Source organism: Sapajus apella, unplaced genomic scaffold, assembly GCF_009761245.1.
Source record: "Sapajus apella isolate SASKATOON/1434 unplaced genomic scaffold, GSC_monkey_1.0 scaffold97, whole genome shotgun sequence".
Lineage (NCBI taxonomy): Eukaryota > Metazoa > Chordata > Mammalia > Primates > Cebidae > Sapajus > Sapajus apella.
This window is the reverse complement of record NW_022437037.1, coordinates 3983288-4001746: the sequence shown is the minus strand read 5'-3', so window position 1 is coordinate 4001746 and position 18459 is coordinate 3983288.

The window sequence follows — 18459 nt, the reverse complement described above, 5'->3', positions numbered from 1 at the left end:
GAGGGGGGTGTGGAGGGGGGTGTGGAGGGGGGTGTGGAGGGGGGTGTAGAGAGCAGCTGGCTAAGCCATGGGAGCTAACTGCACACTCACGCTCTCACCCAAGGTAGAATTGGCTGAGCCTGAGAGGGTTGGTTATGAACTCGAGAGGAGAGAGGAGATTCCCAGTGAATGACAGACCACCTGCAGCCTCCCCTCCCCAGCAGGCAAGCTGACCATCGCCAAGTGATGGGGGTCCACAAAAAGCAGGAGCTTGAGGAGGGCTTTGATGAGAAGCAACTGCAATGTTTGTGGGTGAATGTTGGCACTGTCATGGAGTCAACATCATACGAAATGATGGCATCACTTCCGCTGGGTCCATTCCCTCTTCCCATACTTGGTGGGTTTCTACTGATGCAGGGCAGGCAGGTGAGCCCCAAAATTGGGGCTTAACCGGGGAGGGTTCTTGGCTTCACCCAGGAAAGAATGTAAGGGTGAGCTGTGGTGTGAGACGGCTGCTTGTGTTGAAGCGGCTGTGCTCGGCAGCAGAGACTGCTCCTTGAAGAGCCGGGCTCACCCACAGGCCATGTGCCCAGAGTGGCAGCCCAGGGCCAATTCTGCACTCATATTGAGACCCACTTTTAATTAGATGCAAATTAAGGGACAGTTCATGCAGAAATTTCTAGGAAAAGCGTGGTAACTTCCAGATCACTGGGCTGTTGTCATGGAAAGGGCAGTCCCTTCCAGTGTTGCCATGGCAACAGTAAACTAACATGGCACACAGGTGGGCAGGCCTTATGAAGAGCTGCTTCCACCCCAGGCTTGTTTTAGCTAGTCCTCAATTTGGTCCAGTGTCCAAGGTCTGCCTCCAGAAGCCAGTCGCACCCTACCTCACTACCAAGGGCCAGTAGTGAAACAGTGGAGGTGAACAACAGAGACAGGGTCCCTGCCCTCATGGAGCTTGTGGTCAGCTGAGGGTCACAAATGTAAAACACACAGCCACAAGTGTGGTAGGTGTAGGTGTCAGGCAGCCTGTGGTGGGGGTCATGTGTCTGGGGCATGGGGACAGCTTTCCTGATGGAGTATTACACAAGCTGAGACCCAAAGCATGAGGAGGAATTGCCCAAGCAAGGGGGAAGGAGAAGAGTGTTCCAGAAAATGAGAACAAGTGCCAAGGGACCAGAAGAGGCCTGGAGCAGGGGGAGGCTGCTGGGAAGCGTGGCTGGGCTGGCTGGGCAGGAAAATGGGCTAGGAGAGAAAGCAAGGCCAGAGTTTGCATCGGTTTCGTCTTTCAAAGGCCAAGGCAAGGCTGGGCATGGTGACTCATGCCTGTAATCCCAGCACTTTTGGAGGCCAAGGTGGGTGGATCACCTGAGGTCAGGAGTTCAAGACCAGCCTGGCCAATATGGTGAAAGCCCGTCTCCACTAAAAATACAAACATTAGCATGACGTGGAATCTGTAATCCCAGTAATCCCAGCTACTCTGGAGGCCGAGGCAGGAGAATCGCTTGAACCCGGGAGATGGAGGTTGCGGTGAACTGAGATCACGCCACTGCACTCCAGCCTGGGCCAGAGCGAGACTTCATTTCAAAAAACAACAACAAAAAAAAAACAAAGGTCAAGGCAAATAGGGCTCAACATCAAAACCATTTCCGCAGGCATGGGATTTTGGAACTGTTTCCTGCTGTGTTTTCTGTCGCAAATTCAGTATATTTTCTGTCTCCCCAGCATCTCCCCCACCACAAAACTTAAACCGTGAGGGGTTTGGTCCCATGAAGAGCCGTATGGGTAACACCAGCATCCCTGAGTAAAGAAGAATGGGACATGACACAAGGAGAGTCCCTGCTAGACAGCACTGGGAGGGGAAGACCCTTTCAGGCCAGGAGGAGAGGAAGGGAGGCTGGGGTCAGGCATGAGGGGCCTGGGGGCAGTAGAAAGATTCAGATAAGTTTGGGGGATCCGAGGACATTGGAGCTGGTGCCTTGTCCTTAGGATATGTCCTAAGGGGACTGCAAGGCTCACCTTCGGCCTGACACTGCACCCAGTACGACCAGGCTGCAGCGAACTGAAATGACTGAGGGTCCCCAGTCCCCAGGCAGAGGAGCCGAGGACAGTCTCACAGAGACCCACCCCTGCACTGAGTGGAGGAAGGCCAGGGAAGGTCTTATGGGTTGCAGTCTGTCACCCAAAAAGATGCTACAACGCTGACCCCCAGTACCTGTGAATGTGACCTTATTTGGAAATGGGGCCTTTGCAGACATGATTAAAGGCCAGGTCATTAGGTGGGGCCGAATCCAATATGAGTGGTGTCCTTATAAGAAGAGGAACATGGGCCGGGTTCAGTGGCTCACACCTGTAATCCCAGCACTTTGGGAGGCAGGCAGATCATGAGGTCAGGAGATCGAGACCATCCTGGCTAACACGGTGAAACCTCATCTCTACAAAAAATACCAAAAAAAATTAGCCAGGCATGGTAGGGGGCACCTGTAGTCCCAGCTACTCAGGAGGCTGAGGTAGGAGAATTGCTTGAACCCAGGAGGTGGAGGTTGCAGAGAGCGGAGATCATGCCACTACACTCCAGCCTGGGAGACAGAGCAAGAGTCCATCTAAAAAAAAAAAAAAAAAAAAAAAAGAAGAAGAGGAAAATGCTATGTGACATTGGAGGCAGAGGGCAGCGCAATGCATCTTTAGTCTGGGGCTACAGAAAGCCGGAAAGGCACGGAAGGACCTTCCCCTAGAGGTTTCAGAGGAGGCATGGCACTGCCCACACGTTAATGTCAGACTTCTGGCCTCCAGAACTGTGAGAGAACACATTTCTGTGGATTTCAGCCACCGGGTTTGTGGCACTTCATTAGAACAGCCACAGAAAAATACAACATCTGGGAAGAAGATTGACTCCGAATTGGAAGCTTTCAGGGCAAAGCAAAGTCCAGTCAGCCTCCGAGAATGTGGATGCCCAGAGACCAGGTGGTCCAGACCTGCCACTCTGGAGCGGCCCAGCGGTGGCAAGTCGGACAAGACGCCTTTCCTAGCCCATGGAGGCTTCTCCACACAGCTGGACGCCATCTCCAAAAGGAAACAGGAGGGAGACCCCCCAGCTGCAGACAAATCACCCTTACAAGGGACAGGGATTTGAATGGACCACATATTTGCCTGGAAGAGATGATTTTACAAAGGAAGAGACTTTCGGTCTGTCACCCCACTTACCCCCACTGCCAAGACATCAGCAGGAAAGGGGGCACAGGGCAAAAGGAGATCAGATCTGGAAAATCCAGGCTTTTCCCACAACTTAGCCCAAGGACGTACATTTCACCCCCTACACTCATTTCTTTTCGTTTTTCTTTCTTTTTTTTTTTTTTTTTTAGGCAAAGTCTAACTCTGTTGCCCAGCAGGCTGGAGTGCAATGGTACAATCCCGGCTCACTGAAACCTCCGCCTCCCACGTTCAGTCGATTCTCTTGCCTCAGCCTCCCGAGCAGCTGGGATTACAGGTACGGCACGTGCCACCAGGCCCAGCTATTTTTTATATTTTTATTAGGCACAGGGTTTCACCATGTTGGCCAGGCAGGTCTCAAACTCCTGACCTCACGTGATCCACCGGCCTTGGCCTCCCCTCTTGCTGGGATTGCAAGAGTGAGCCACCGTGCCTGGTCCCCTACACTCATTTGTACAGATAGTTTTTGTGGAGTTAGGGCACCCCTTGAAACACCGATAACAGGAGAGGCTAAGGCAGGAAACCAAGGCAGAGTTCCCAGGTGCATCTGCAGGTGGGTCACCCAGTTGACCACCACGATGTTCCCTAGAGCATGACTTACAAACGCAAAATGTCAGAAGCAACCTACACATCCAACCATATGGGACTGGGTAAATAAATAATGATGATGGACTTCTACGCAACCATTAAAATTATGCTGTCAAAAGTGGTTTCATAATGTAGGCCCAGTGTGGTGGCTCATGCCTGTAATCCCAGCAATTTGAGAGATCGAGGCAAGCAGAATGCTTGAGGTCAAGAGTTCAAGACCTGGCCAACATGGTAAGACCATATCTCTACTAAAAATACAAAAATTAGTTGGGCGTTGTGGCAGGCACCTGTAGTCCCAGCTACTTGGGAGGCAGAGGTGGGAGGATCACTTGAGCCTGGGAGGTGGAGGTTGAAGTGAGCCAAAATTGCACCACTGCACTCCAGCCTGGGCAACAGAGCAAGACTCTGTCTCAAAAAAAAAAAGTGATTTAATAATAGGGTGAAAGGTTTTCTCTTTCTCTCTCTTTTTTTTTTTTTTTTTGAGACAGTCTTGTTTTTTCACCCAGGCTAGAGTACAGTGATGTGATCTCAGCTCACTGCAACCTCCACCTCCCAGATTCAAGTGATTCTCATGCCTCAGCCTCTCAAGTAGCTGGAATTGCAGGCATGTGCTGCCGCACCCAGCTAATTTTTGTATTTTTAGTAAGACGTGGTATTGCCATGTTGGCCATACTGGTCTCGAACTCCTGGCCTCAAGCGATCTGCCTGCCTCAGCCTCCCAAAGTGCTGGAATTACAGGCAAGAGCCACCGCTGCTGGCCTGCCTAAAAGGGTATCTGTAATATAATTCCAATATTTACGTGATGTTGCTGTGTAAGGCTAACTGCTTTAACAAACAGCTCCCAGAGTTCAAGGGCTTTATACAGCTAAGGTTCACTTCTCCCCAAGACACTATTAAGTGTGGGACAGTAGGGGATGGGAGGGGTCTTGACTCCCCTGGGTCATTTGGGAATCCCAGTTTCTTCCATCTAGAGGCTTGGCTGCTCACTAGGGTCTTGGCGTCCTTCACCAGGTCCTTCCCATCCCGAGAGCATCCAAAGAAGAAAGAGCTTGAAGGATTAATAGAAGATTGTATGGCACAGGCCGAGAAGCAAGGGACATCATCTTCTCCTATATTCCATTGGTCAGATTCAGTCATGTGACACTCTCCTTGCAGGGGAGGCTGGGAAATGTAGTCTAGCTGCACATCAGAGAAGAAGGGAAACAGGATTTCCTGAACACACAGCATCACATCTGCCACAGTTAATATGCATGAAAAACACTACTGCAAGGAAGTCACCCCATCCAACAGTCATTATTCCTGGGTTGTGAAATTGGAAGCATTTAAAATGTTTTTCATATTTACATTACTTTGAATTCTTTTTCATTTTCTGAAATAAACATTTAGTACTTTTACAGAGAGAAAAAAATATGTGATTTGATCATTGAAAAAAATAGTCTTCAGGCTTCTTTGGGGATTTGTACAGGATTGTCTGGTGGTCAGGCTTACAGGTTATATAACTGAAGGAAAGTTGTATCACCTTCTGTGCTAGTCTGTTTGGACTGCTGAGACAAATACCGTAAACTAGGTAGCTTAGAAAGTACAGAGATTGTGCAGTTTTGTTACATGTGTAGTAAAAGGGACAAAATAAAAATCAAACACGGAGGAGACGAGGCCAGGCGAAGCGGCTCATGCCTGTAATCCCAGCCCTCTGAGAGGATCACTTGAGCCCAGGAGTTGGAAACCAGCCTGGGCAACATGGCAAGACCCTGTCTCTATAAAACATAAAAAACAAAATAAAATTAGCCAGGTGTGGTGGTTGGGGTTTGGACAGGATAGTCTGGTGGTCCGTCTCGTGGTCCTGGCTACTCAGGAGCCTGAGGATCGCTTAAGCCAGGAAGTCGAGGCTACAGTGAGCCATGATTGTGCCAGGCACTCCAGCCTGGGCGACAGACTGAGACCTTGTCTCAAAAAAGAAAAAAAGTAAAGAACAACAGAGAGTGATTTCTCATAGTTCTAGACGCTGGAAGTCCAAGATGAAGGCACCAGCAGGTTCAGTGTCTGGGGAAGGTCACTTTCTGGTTCATAGACAGAACCGTATCTCCGCATTCTCATGTGGAAGGGACTAGACAGCTCTCTGGGGCCTCTTCTATATGGGCACGAATCCCATTCCTGAAGGCCCCACCCTCATGACCGGAGCATCCCCAAAGGCCCCACCTCCTCATACCACCACCTTAGGGGTTAGGTTTCCACTTCCGCATTTGAGGGGCACACACATTCAGACCACAGCACTTTCCTCAGCCTTGAAGTCTCCACCTCTGCAAAATGGAAAATAAAAATGACAGGCTCCACGTCGAGAGTGGGGAGAATTAAATGAGAAAACATGGAAGCGCCACTGGCATGGCACCTGGCACAGAGCAAGTGCACAGCCAGCATGATTTCCGGCCGTCAAACCTCCTTCCCTGCCCGTCCGCTTGCCCCCTCCTGGGTTACAAGTCTGGGCCTCCTCCTCGTCCCTCACCCACCCATACCATCTCTCTGACTCTCTCTCACCTGTTGACCCTGCTTTTCATTTTACAGGGACAGAGACAAGACAGAGAAAACCCAGGGATGGCCACCTTGGCTCCTACCCCTGGACACCTGGGCCTGTCCCTCAGCCAACTTCCTGCCTCTAGCGTCCACGCTCAGGCCTCCAGACAACCCTGTCTTGCACCAGATCCCAACCCCCCTCAAGGAGGCGCTCCATCCCCACTCTGTCCTGCATCACCTGGAGTCCCCTCCCTGTGGCACAGTTCTCACCAGCGTCCAGAAGGGCAGTGGCCACACACACCCTTGCAAAGCCTCTGACTGCACCCTTCTCTCCGGCTATCACCCCATTTCTCTGCTCCCCTTTATGGCAACATTTATCAAAAGAGTTGGACCAGGTGCAGTGGTTCACTCCTGTAATCCCAGCACTTTGGGAGGCCAAGGTGGGAGGATCACTTGAGCCCTGGAGTTTGAGGCTGCAGCGAGCTGTGATGGCACCACTGCTCTCCAGCCTGGGTGACAGAGCAAAACCCTGTCTCCAAAAGAAAGAGAAGGAGAGTTTTCACCTGTTGTGTCTGCTTCTTCTCATCCCAGCCTCCCAGAACCCACTCCAGACAGACACCACACCCTCTGCCACCAACACTGCTCTTCTAGCGCTCATCAGTGGCCTCCCCGCTTCTCACCCGTTGATCAATCTCCAGCGTCCTCTTCCCTGACCCTCAGCAGGCTGTGGCCCTGGCATCCCTTCCTCTGCCTCGAAATTCACTGCATGCACTCATGATTCCTTCCCCTGCAACCTCACCGCCATGCTTCCTCAAGCGTCTTGGCTGGTTCCTTCCTCCCACGTCTACAGCCTCTAAAATCCCGGGAATGACGGACACCCAGGCCCTGGGCACTGTTATGGGTTGACTCGTGTCCTCCTAAAGGATATGTCGTTGATGAATATCATAGAGCCCTTAAAATGAAAGGAATTTGCCGGGCACGGTTGTTCACGCCTGTAATCCCAGCACTTTGGGAGGCTGAGGTATGTGGATCACAAGGTCAGGGGTTCAAGATCAGCCTGGCCAATATGGTGAAACTCCGTCTCTACTGAAAATACAAAAATTAGCCAGGCGTGGTGTCAGGCGCCTGTAATCCCAGCTACTCGGGAAGCTGAGGAGGAGAATCACTTGAACCCAGGAGACGGAGGTTTCCCGGGTTCAAGTGATCATGCCACTGCACTCCAGCCTGGCAACAGAGTAAGACTCTGTCTGTCTCAAAAAAGGAAGGGAACTCTGACTCTTGGCTACAGTGTGGACTGACCTCAGGGACATTATGCTACATGAAATAAGCCAGACATGAAAAACAAAGACCACATGACTCCATTTAGATGAGGTCCCTAGAGCAGTCAAATTCATACAGCCAGAAAGTAGAATGGTAGCTGCCCCTGGCTGGGGCGGGGGAGAGTACGGAGCTAGGGACCGCTGGGTGCAGTGTTTCAGTTCAGGAAGATGGGAAGGTTCTGGAGACGGATGGTGATGATGGCTGCTGAGGAATGGGAATGTTCTTGATGCCACTGCGCTCGACGCTGAAAAATGGCAAAGATGGAGCTGGGCTCAGTGTCACACACTGCAGTCCCAGCTACCTGGGAGGCTGAGACAGGAGGACGGCATGAACCCAGGAGCTGGAGGCTGCAGTGAGCCGTGGTCACACCTGCAGATAGTCACTGTCCTCCTGCTTAAGCAACAAAGCGAGATCCTGTCTCAAAAAAGGTTTTTGTTTAAATGGTGAAGATGGTATATTTTATGATTGTGCACTTTTTTCACAATATAAAAAAGGATAACCGAAGCCAGGCACGACGGCTCACGCCTGTAATCCCAGCACTTTGGGAAGCTGAGGCAGGTGGATCACTTGAGTCCAGGACTTCGGGACCAGCCTGAGCAACATGGTGAAACCCCGCCTCTACTAATAAAAATACAAAAATTAGCTGGGACGGGTGGCGAATGCCTGTAATCCCAGCTGCTCGGGAGGCTGGGGCACAAAAATCGCTTGAGCCCAGGAGGTAGAGGTTGCAATGAGCCAAGATCACGCCACTGCACTCCAGCCTGAGCTACCGAGCAAGACTCTGTCTCAAAAATAAACAAATAAAAACTAAAAATAAAATAAGTATAACCTAAAAATTTCTTTAAATAAAAATAAAATTAAAAAGATGTGTACCTCAGAATGTGACCTTATGTGAAAACAGGGTCATTATCAGAGAAGATGAGGTCCTACCTGAGCAGCTGTGCCTTTAACCCAATACGCCTGGTGTCCTTATAAAGAGGACCTAAGGGCCGGGCATGGTGGCTCACACCTGTTATCCTAGGACTTTGGGAGACTGAGGTGGGCGGATCACGAGATTAGGAGATCGAGAATCACATGAGCCAGTTTGCTTGGCTAACACAGTGAAACCCTGTCTCTACTAAAAATACAAAAAATTAGCTGGGAGTGGTCGTGCGTGCCTGTGGTCCCAGCTACTCCGGAGGCTGAGGCAGGAGAATCGCTTGAACCTAGGAGGCGGAAGTTGCAGTAAGCCAAGATCATGCCACTGCACTCCAGCCTGGCAATAGAACAAGACTTCATCATACACACAGACATACACACACACACACACACAGAGGACCGAGACGCACGGAGAGAATAGTATGTGACCACAGCTCAAGCCAAGGACACCAAGAATGGCCGGCCACCTCCAGGAGCTGGGAAGAGGCAAGGGAAGACTCCTGCCAGAGCCTCGGAGGGAGCACGACACTGCTGACACCTCAGGGTTGGATTTATGGCCTCCCAAAATGTGAGACAGTCAATTTCTGCTGCCTGAAGCCACGCAGTTTATGACACTGTGTTACAGCAGCCCTGGGAGATGGATACAGGCCCCTCGTCTTCTCCCTCCCAGCCTGGTGGTCTCATCCTGACTGGTGGCAGCAATGGCACCGCTGGAACTGTGACTCCCATGCTGATGCCTCCATCCCACCCTTCCCCGTGGACTCCAGGCTCACCTTGCCTATGCCCTGCCTGGGAGTCTTGCAGGCAACTTACATGTGACATGCCCCCAACACAACTTCCCCTCTGTGCCCTCAAAGCTTGCTTTCTGCTGGGCGCAGTGGCTCACATCTGTAATCCCAGCACTTTGGGAGGCTGAGGATGGCAGATCATGAGGAGATTGAGACCAGCCTGGCCAATGCGGTGAAATCCTGTCTCTACTAAACATACAAAAATTAGCTGGGTGTGGTGGCACATGCCTGTAATCCCAGCTACTCCAGAGGCTGAGGCAAAAGAATCGCTTGAACCCAGGAGAAGGAGGCTGTAGTGAGCCTCTGAGATTGCGCCACTGCACTCCAGCCTGGGTGTACAGAGCAAGATTCCTTCTCAAAAAAAAAAAAAAAAATTGCTTTGTTTTCTCGGTTAATGGCTCCTCATCCGGCAAGTGACCCAAGCCCAGAACTCTGGAATCCTTCCCAGCTTCAGCTCTTCTCACAAACCCTCATCCAAAGCATCAGCTAATCCTGGCAGCTCCACCTTCCCATTAGACCCTGATTCTTTCTCACCTGCCGCTTCCACCTGGCCCAGATTCTGGCACTGGCAGGGCTCCCTGAGTCTGCCCGCTCAGTCCTCAGCATTCCCAGCACAGCAGCCAGGGGGATCCTTTTATTTATTCGTGTTTTTATTTTTTGAGATAGGGTCTTGCTCCATGTCCCAGGCGGGGAGATCATAGAACACTATAGCCTCAAACTCATGAGTTCAAGCAATTCTCCCACCTTAGCCGCCCAAGTAGCTGGGACCACAGGTATACGCCATGATGCCCAGCTAATTTTTGTATGTTAGAGATGGGGGTCTCATTAAGTTGCTCAAACTCCTGAGCTCAAGTGAGCCTCCAGTCTTGGGCACCCAAAGTGCTGAGATTACAGGTGCGAGTCCCCATACCCAGGCTGATGCCTTCTTTGCCCATCCCGCCCACCACCATCAGCCCCTACCTCAGCAGTCACTTCCACAACACACCCTGGATCCTGGCTTCGTCAGTAACACCCTTTTTCCTCTTTTTTTTTTTTTTTGAGGCAGGATCTTGCTGTCACCCAGGCTGGAGTACAGTGATATGATCACGGCTCACTGCAGTCTCAAACTGCTAGGCTAACGTGATTCTCTCACCTCAGCCTCCCAGCTACCTGGGACTACAGGCACACACCACCATGCCCAGCTAATTTTTTGGTTTTGGTTTTTGTAGAGACAGGGTCTCACTGTATTGCCCAGGCTGGTCTCAAACTCCTCAGCTCAAGTGATCCTCCCACCTCAGCCTCCCAAAATGCTGGGATTCCAGGCACGAGCCACCATGACCAGCTGTGTTTTTATTTTTATTTTTACTAAGACAAGGTATTCTTCTGTCAAGCAGGTTGGAGTGCGGTGGCAGGGTCATAACTCATTGCAGCCTTGAATTCCTGGCTTCAAGCAATCCTCCTGCCTCAGCCTCCCCACATAGGTGAGACTGTTGGCATGCACCACTGCACCAGGCTAATTTTTTTCATAGAGATGGGGTTTTTATGTTGCCCAGGCTGCAGTGCAGTGGCATAATCATAGTTCGCTGCAGCTTTGAACTCCTTGCTTCAAGCAATCCTTCTGCCTTGGTCTTCCAAAGAGCCAGGACTATTGGTGTGAGCCACCATGCCCATCCCCCTTACTTTATATCACAAACCGCCTTTCCGGGGTCTCTTTCTGCCCTCCCTACCTTTACTTTTCTCCCTTGTATAGTATCTGTCACCTCTAATAAAGTACGTAACGTATGCAGTTTTTTCACTCGCTGTCCATCTCCCTCCACGAGAATGTGGACGCCATAATGGCAGGAAGTTTTGTCTCTTTTTTCCTGCTGTGTTTGGGTGCCGAGAACAGTGCCTGGCACAGTGCTGCTTCGTGATAGTGAATGAATGAGCATATGAACGAATGGATTTTCCAATGAAGGCCCACATTTTCTCATAGTTTCAGCTATAGAAGGAGGCTGGTGGACCGGGCGCTGTGGTTCACGCCTGTAATCCCAGCACTTTGAAAAGCAGAGGCGGGTGGATCACCTGAGGTCAGGAGCTCAAGACCAGCCTGGCCAGCATGGCAAAACCCCATCTCTGCAAAAAAATACAAGGCTTAGACGGGTGTGGTGGCACACGCCTGGAGTCCCAGCTTGGGAAGCTGAGTCAGGAGAATCACTTGAACCCAGGAGGCAGAAGTTGTAGTGGGCTGAGATCAGGCCACTGCACTCCAGCCTGGGCAATGGAGTGAAACTCCGTCTCAAAATAAATAAATAAATAGAAGGAGGCTGGATGAATTGGAGGAATAAGCGGGTTCCCTGTGTTGCTTAAAAGCTGATTTAGATCTTCCTCCATAGGACCTGTGGTCATTTCAGCGCCCACTGAACTGAGGTCTGGTCAGGGCTGGAGAAGTCTGTTCAGTGCTGTTTCTTGTCCATGTGCTTTCCGATGCTCCCCTATCCCTGGCCCACTGTGGCTGCTCCTCGCTTGCTAGACAGAACACCAGCTCCCTCCCACCCCCACTAAGCCTGAGCAGTAAGCCGCCCTCCCCAAACCCCATTACTCCCCCATTCTGGCCCTTGCTCAATCCCAGCCCACATGTCTCTCTCAATCTCAGCCATTTAGTGAGGTAGGAGGTAAGACTGGACTCTGAGGCGGGGCTCAAACACTTGACCAAATTGAGAACTAGCTAAAACAGGGAAGGGAGGAAAGCACTTCTCTGTAAGACACGCCCGCCAGCAGGCCATGTCAGTTTACCGTTGCCATGGCAACACCCAGCAGTTACTGCCCCTTTCCACGGCAACAGCCCAACCATCAGGAAGTTACGACCCTTTTTCTCAACATTGCTGCATAGCTTGTCCCTTGATTTGCAAATAATTAAAAGTGGGTATATTGGCCAGGCACGGTGGCTCACACCTGTAATCCCAGCACTTTGGGAGGCCAAAGACAGGCAGATGGCCTGAGATCAGGAGTTTGAGACCAGCCTGGCCAACACAGTGAAACCCCATCTCTACTAAAAATACAGAAGTTAGCCGGGTGTGTGGTGGGTGCCTGTGATCCCAGCTACTTGGGAGGCTGAGGCAAGAGAATCGCTGGAACCCGGGAGCAGAGGTTGCAGTGAACCAAGATCATGCCACTTCACTCAAGCCTGGGTGACAGAGCAAGACTCCACCTCCAAATAAAATAAAAGTGGGTGTAACAAATATGAGTGCGGAACAGCCTCTGAGCTGCTACTCTGGGCACCTTGCCCACGGGGGAGCCCTGCTCCACTAGGTACCAAACCTCTGCTGCTGCTGTGCACGCCCACTTCAACACAAGCTGCTGTCTCCCACCACCAGCTCACCCTTGAATCCTTTCCTGCACAAAGCCAAGAACCTTCCAGGGCTAAGCCCCAATGTGGGGGCTCACCTGCCCTGCATCATTACCAGGTGTGACCTTGGGCACAGTTTCCCCCAAGCCTTAGTGTCTCTGATACGGTTTGGATTTGTGTCTCCACTCGAATCTCATGTCAAATTGTAATCCCCAGTGTTGGAGGAGGAGCCTGGTGGGGGGGGTGACTGGATCAGGGGGCTGACTTCCCCCTTGCTGTTCTCATGAGAGCAAGTGAGTTCTCACGAGATCTGGTTGTTTAAAGTGGGTAGCAACTCTCCCTTCTCTCTTTCTTCTTCCTGTTCCAGCCATGGAAGGCGTGCCTGCTTCTCCTTCGCCTCCCACCATTATTGTAAGTTTCCTGAGGCCTCCCCAGCCATGCTTTCTATATAGCCTTCAGAACCATGAGCCAATTAAACCTCCTTCCTTTATAAAGTACCCAGTCTCAGGGAGTTCTTTATAGCAAGGCAAACACAGACTAATACAGTCTCCATCTGTAAAACGGAGAAGCAAACAGTCTCTGCCTCATTCTAAGATGTAAATGAGATTTGACTGTCAGTGCTCAGCACGGTGCCTCAAATGCAGTGATCACCCATTAAGCATCACCTAGAGTAAAAATTATCATCATGGCCAAATGTCTCCAAATGCTTACCTTTCTCCCTCCAGCTCCTGTGGTTGTCCCATTAGGGTTTTTTAATAGTATGATTTATCAGTAACGGTGGAGACCACCATAGCCCAGTTCCTGTCACTAAGCCCCCATGTGCCAGGCACACCATCCTGGCATCTCCCGGAGCCCCCAGAGTGCTGACCTTGCCTGCCTTCCCCTGCTCCAGAAGCCTGTACTTTGGAATCATCATCTCTTTTTTTCTTGCTCCCAGTGTCCAGGATCCCAGCTAAGTGGCACCCTAAAACTGTGAGATATCTGGGGAGTACCCCCCGGCCCAGCCCTGTGGAGATGTTGGAAGAGACAGGGTAGGCAAAAGGAAGTGTGTCTCTGAGATCTTGAAACTTACATGTAGCTGGGGGGAGGCCAGGCGCGGTGGCTGATGCCTTTAATCCCAGCACTTTGGGAGGCCAAGGCAGGCAGATCACCTGAGGTCAGGAGATCGAGACCAACCTGGCCAACATGGTGAAACCCCGTCTCTACTGAAAGTACAAAAATTAGCCGGGCGTAGTGGCACGCACCTGTAATCCCAGCTACTGGGGAGGCTGAGGCAGGATAATTGCTTGAATCCGGGAGGCAGAGGTTGCAGTGAGCCGAGATTGCACCATTGCACTCCAGCCTGGGCAATAAGAGCAAGAATCTGTCTCGGGGGGAAAAAATAACGCCAAGTAGTTGTGGGGAAGGGGTGATTTGCAGCTAGAGTTACCAGGCAACAATTCAAGCCAATGGCAGGAAGCTGGATGGGACTCACGCCGGAGGTGGGGGCAGTTCCTGCTAGCGCTTCCGTCAGAAGCTGGGTCTGGGTGTCAGGCAGCGACTCACACTCTGGGATCAGGAACTCTGTTGCCTTCCCCTTCCTCTGCCTTTCTTCTTGCTTAGGGGTTGGATGCTCCTGAGAAGACGGGGTGGGGGACAAAGGTGGAACTGGAGACTGGGCGCAGACCCTTCTGCCCAGAGAGCAGGTGGGACAGAGGACACCGATTCTGGACAGGACCAGGATTGTGGGAGAAATCCCAGAAAACCACAACTAGAGAGACCTGCCGACCCTACCCACTCTCCTAACTTTACGGAGAGCAGCCTGTGGACCAGGGAAGGGAGGGGACTTCCCCAAGATCACAGACAAAGTCAGCCTCAGGGCTGAGACCCTGACACAGGTTTCCCGACCTTACATCCAGCCCTCTGTCCACTGGACAGCAAGGGAGGCACTAGGGAGAGCTCTGGGAGAATTTTATTTTTGATGGCGGCCAAGGTGCTGTGCTAGGACCTTCTGGCATCTCGGGGAATCCTCCCCCTGCACGAGAGAGGACACTATTATTGTCCCCGATCCTCACAAGAGGAAGGTCAGTGAGGCAATTTGCTCAAGGTTCTGCAGCCCAGAGGAGCAGAGCCCATTTTGAGCCCAAATTCCTACCCCATCCCTGCCATGCCCCTTAGGACTAGAGAGAGAGGCCTGCCGGGTTTGCAAAAGCAGCCTCGCCCCTGCCGGGCTCCGAGCCTCAGTCTCATCGGCAAGGCGGAGGCCACCTCTCTCCTGGAGCTTGCTTCCAGGATGGAAGGAGGAAGCGTGTGGCCTGGCCCGTGGGAGGCGCTTGGGAAACGGCAAATGTGCAGTGGGCGGCCGAGCCTCAAAAGTTCGACAAACACAAAGCACTTTTTCTTTACAAGTTTTTTAGCAATTTTTTTAAATTGTGGTAAAATATCCACACCAGACACTTACCGTTTTGGTCGTTGGTACAGGGACCACAGCGGCGTTGCTACCTAACCACCCCCAGCATCCATCTCCAGAACCGCCTCATCTTCCCAAACGCAACCTCGGTCCGTGAAACACTCCCAGTGGCCCTTCTCACGCTTTCACACAGGAACCTCTGCCGCATAGCCTGGCTGGGCAGGCTGGGAAAGGGAAAATGACAGCAGGTTGGCGGAATAGTGAGGACAGGGAACAGGAAGTGAGGAAAGAACAGGCTTTGGGGCAGAGCATCAAGGTGGCTATTTCCAGAGCCCAGGCTAGCGGCAACCTCCCTGCAGGTCCCTGCCAGAGTCGCCTGTCCCCTGCTCCCTCCCATCAGGGACAGCCAAGATCACTTCCTGGCCCAGCCTCAGGGCCCTCCCCTCTGAAATGGGGATGCCATAAGAGTTGGCACCCCCTAAGGCTGTTGTGAGAATCAATTGATGACATCTGCATCAAGCACTTAACCAACACCTGGCACGGGACGGCCTTTGGGACCAGCCACTGTTGGTGTCACTCTCCTTATTATTCCACCCCAAGAACCAGACACAGAGCCAAGAGCTTTTCCATTCAGCTTCATCCTTTATTCCCCAATCAGCCCAGCTGGTCTTCTCACCCCCGCCCCCACCCAAGGCTTTGAGTTTAGTTCAATCTGAGTTCATTGAGCACCTACTATGTGATCAATCTCATGCTAGGCACTATGACCGAAGAGGCAAGCAAAGCATAGTGCCCACCCCAGAGGGCTCTCGGTGGCATGAGGAGGCAGCCTCGGGTTTAAAGCTCTTTGAAAAGTGCATTTCTGTTCCAGGGAAGGGCAATGAAAGGGCCTGGGGGGGTCAGGGAGGTTTCCTGGGGGAGGCAAGTAAAGGTGGGCAGGACAGTCCTGAGAATGGGAGCCACACAGCCAAGGGCCAGGAAGAACCAAATGCCCCAGGCTCTTGAGAGAACCCGAAGTGATTTAGTATTAAGGGAGCACGGAGTGTGAGGTGGAGAGTGGGAGGGGTCATGGATCCAGAGGAACCAATGGGGTAGGGCAGGTCAAAGGCCTGTGTGTGCTCAAGCAGAGTTAGGACGCTCCCTTGCAGATGATCATGCCATGGAAATAGCGACATCCGCATCTTGATCTTGGAGTGGGGGCGCAGGGGACTGTGGACAGAGGGAGGTTAGAGAGATGACGACAGTGGACAGGTGCTACTGCGGGCATCTCGGGAGAATAGTAGATGTGTATAACCAGAAAGGGAGTGGGGGAGTGGAAGCAGGAACGGCGAGGCGGAGGTGGACTGCAGAGATTCCAGAGGTAAAACTGTCAGGATGGTGTGGTCGCTGGAACAATGCCTCCAAGATGCCTGCATCCCAATCCCCGGAACATATGGATCTCCTTCTTATACTCCATGACAGGGGAGAATTAAGGTTGCAGGTGGAATTGAGGTTGCTAATCAGCTGATTTCGCGATGGGGAGATTATTCTGGATTATCTGGGAGGACCAATGTAATCACAAGGTTCTTAAATGTGGAAGAGGGAGGCAGGAGAGCCAGCGTCACAGCAATGCTAGGGAGGAAAGACTCGAAGCTATTGCTGGCTTTGAAGACGGAAGGGGGCCAATGTGGGCGGCCTCTATACTTGGAAAAGGCAAGGAAACCGATTCTCCCTCAAGAACCTCCAGCAGTATCACTGTCCTGCCGACACCTTGAATTTAGCCCCCTGAGACCTTGTCAGGTTGACCTATAGAACTGTAAGAGAGTAGATGTGTGTTGTTTTAAGCCACTCAATTTGCAGTGATTTGTTACAGTAACAATAGAAACTGATACAACTGGCAATGGGGGCGGGGCTGGGAGAAGGGGCATCAAGGACATCTGTCTTGGGGACTGGAAGGACGGCTATACCACCAAGCACGAGAGGCTGCAGGAGGATAAACGCGTGGGACGGGAGTCCACACCTCCTCTGGCTGCCGCACCTGAGGGAGCAGCCCAGCCCAGCAGTGGGCACGGGGCCCAGGATGGGGGTGCATTCATCATCACAATCAGGGGTGCAGTCGCTGCTGTAGGATGGATGGGGGATGGATGCATGGCGAGGTCCCCCACAGTGCCTTGGGTCTCATATTTCGAGTATCAAAACAACCACGCGTATTAAGCTTTTGCTTCTAGAACAAGCCAGAAACAGAATTTAAACCTCAAGAGTTGAGGTCAACGTGGGGTTAGAAGCCCAGGGCCGGGAGACATAAGCAGAGACCCTTCGGGTTCTCAGGGTGTAACCGATGCCTGCGTACCCGATTTTTCCCGGAGTAAGGGGAGCAGGTGAGACTGACTGGGATCCCCCCCGCCCCCCGCCTCACTTTCCGTAGCAATTCTTTTTTTCCCTCTCCTTCAAAATAAAAAAGAAGAGGGGGTGTCCTAAGCGCAGGAGAAGCGCGGGGCCCATCCCCGCCCGGGCCACGCAGACCCCTCCGCCCGGCTTCGTTCCCCGCCTCCCCCGGCCCTTTGTCTCGCTCCCGCGCTGCCGCGCACATGGTCCCCTGTCAAATTCCGGGCGGCTCCCGGGGACACGTGTCTGGGAGCCCGCAGCTCTGCCGGCCCGCGTAACCATAGAAACAGCGGCCAATGGGAGGCCGTGCTGCCCGCGGGGGCGGAGCCCAGCGCTGCCGGAGTAGGCGGGGCCGGGAGGGCTCGGGGCGGGGCGAGAGGGGCGGGGCCGAGACGTCAGCAATCTCGGGGCGGGGCCCAGGTGACCCCGACCCCGGGCGGTCCGCAGTGCGGAGGATGCCCACCCGGCTGACGTCGGTACCGCGTATTTTTGGCAGCATCTTGGCAGCGTTTCCTTGGCACTCCTAGGATTTTCTTTGCCTATGAAGTGCAAGGTTAAGATTCTAGAGTCCAGCAGAGCTGAGTGTGATCCCACCAGCAACGCCTACAAGCGATGTGCGTTGTGCAAGCGACTGAGCCTTGCTTTGCCTCATCTGATAAATGGGGTGGTTTTCAGGGTCCAGCAAGATATGCGATTAGCCCGGGCCTCGCAGTCAGAGGTGACCAATAAACAGCAGTGACCCTATGACAAAGGGCCTTTTTCCTGACCCAATGGAAAGGAGGACCTCATTCGTAGGTGAAGAATCCACCCTCTCAGCGGCTCATTTGTCCAAGCCCGATCCCAGTGCCGGCCTCAACGTGCCTGTCGACAAAATGGGAAGATGGAGGACCCCATAGCAGCATCCAGGCTGCTGAGTTTCCGGAGTAGACACAGCTGAGCATTTCTGGGTGCAGGGGCAGAAAGAGTTTCAGTGCCAAGACCTGGGGGCAGGACAGGGTTTGCTGCCCAGCCGGGTCACCCTGGCTGGCGTTTTTGCCTCTCTAGGAAAAACCATCTTGTAAAGCAGAGATGACTGCCAACTTCCCACTCTG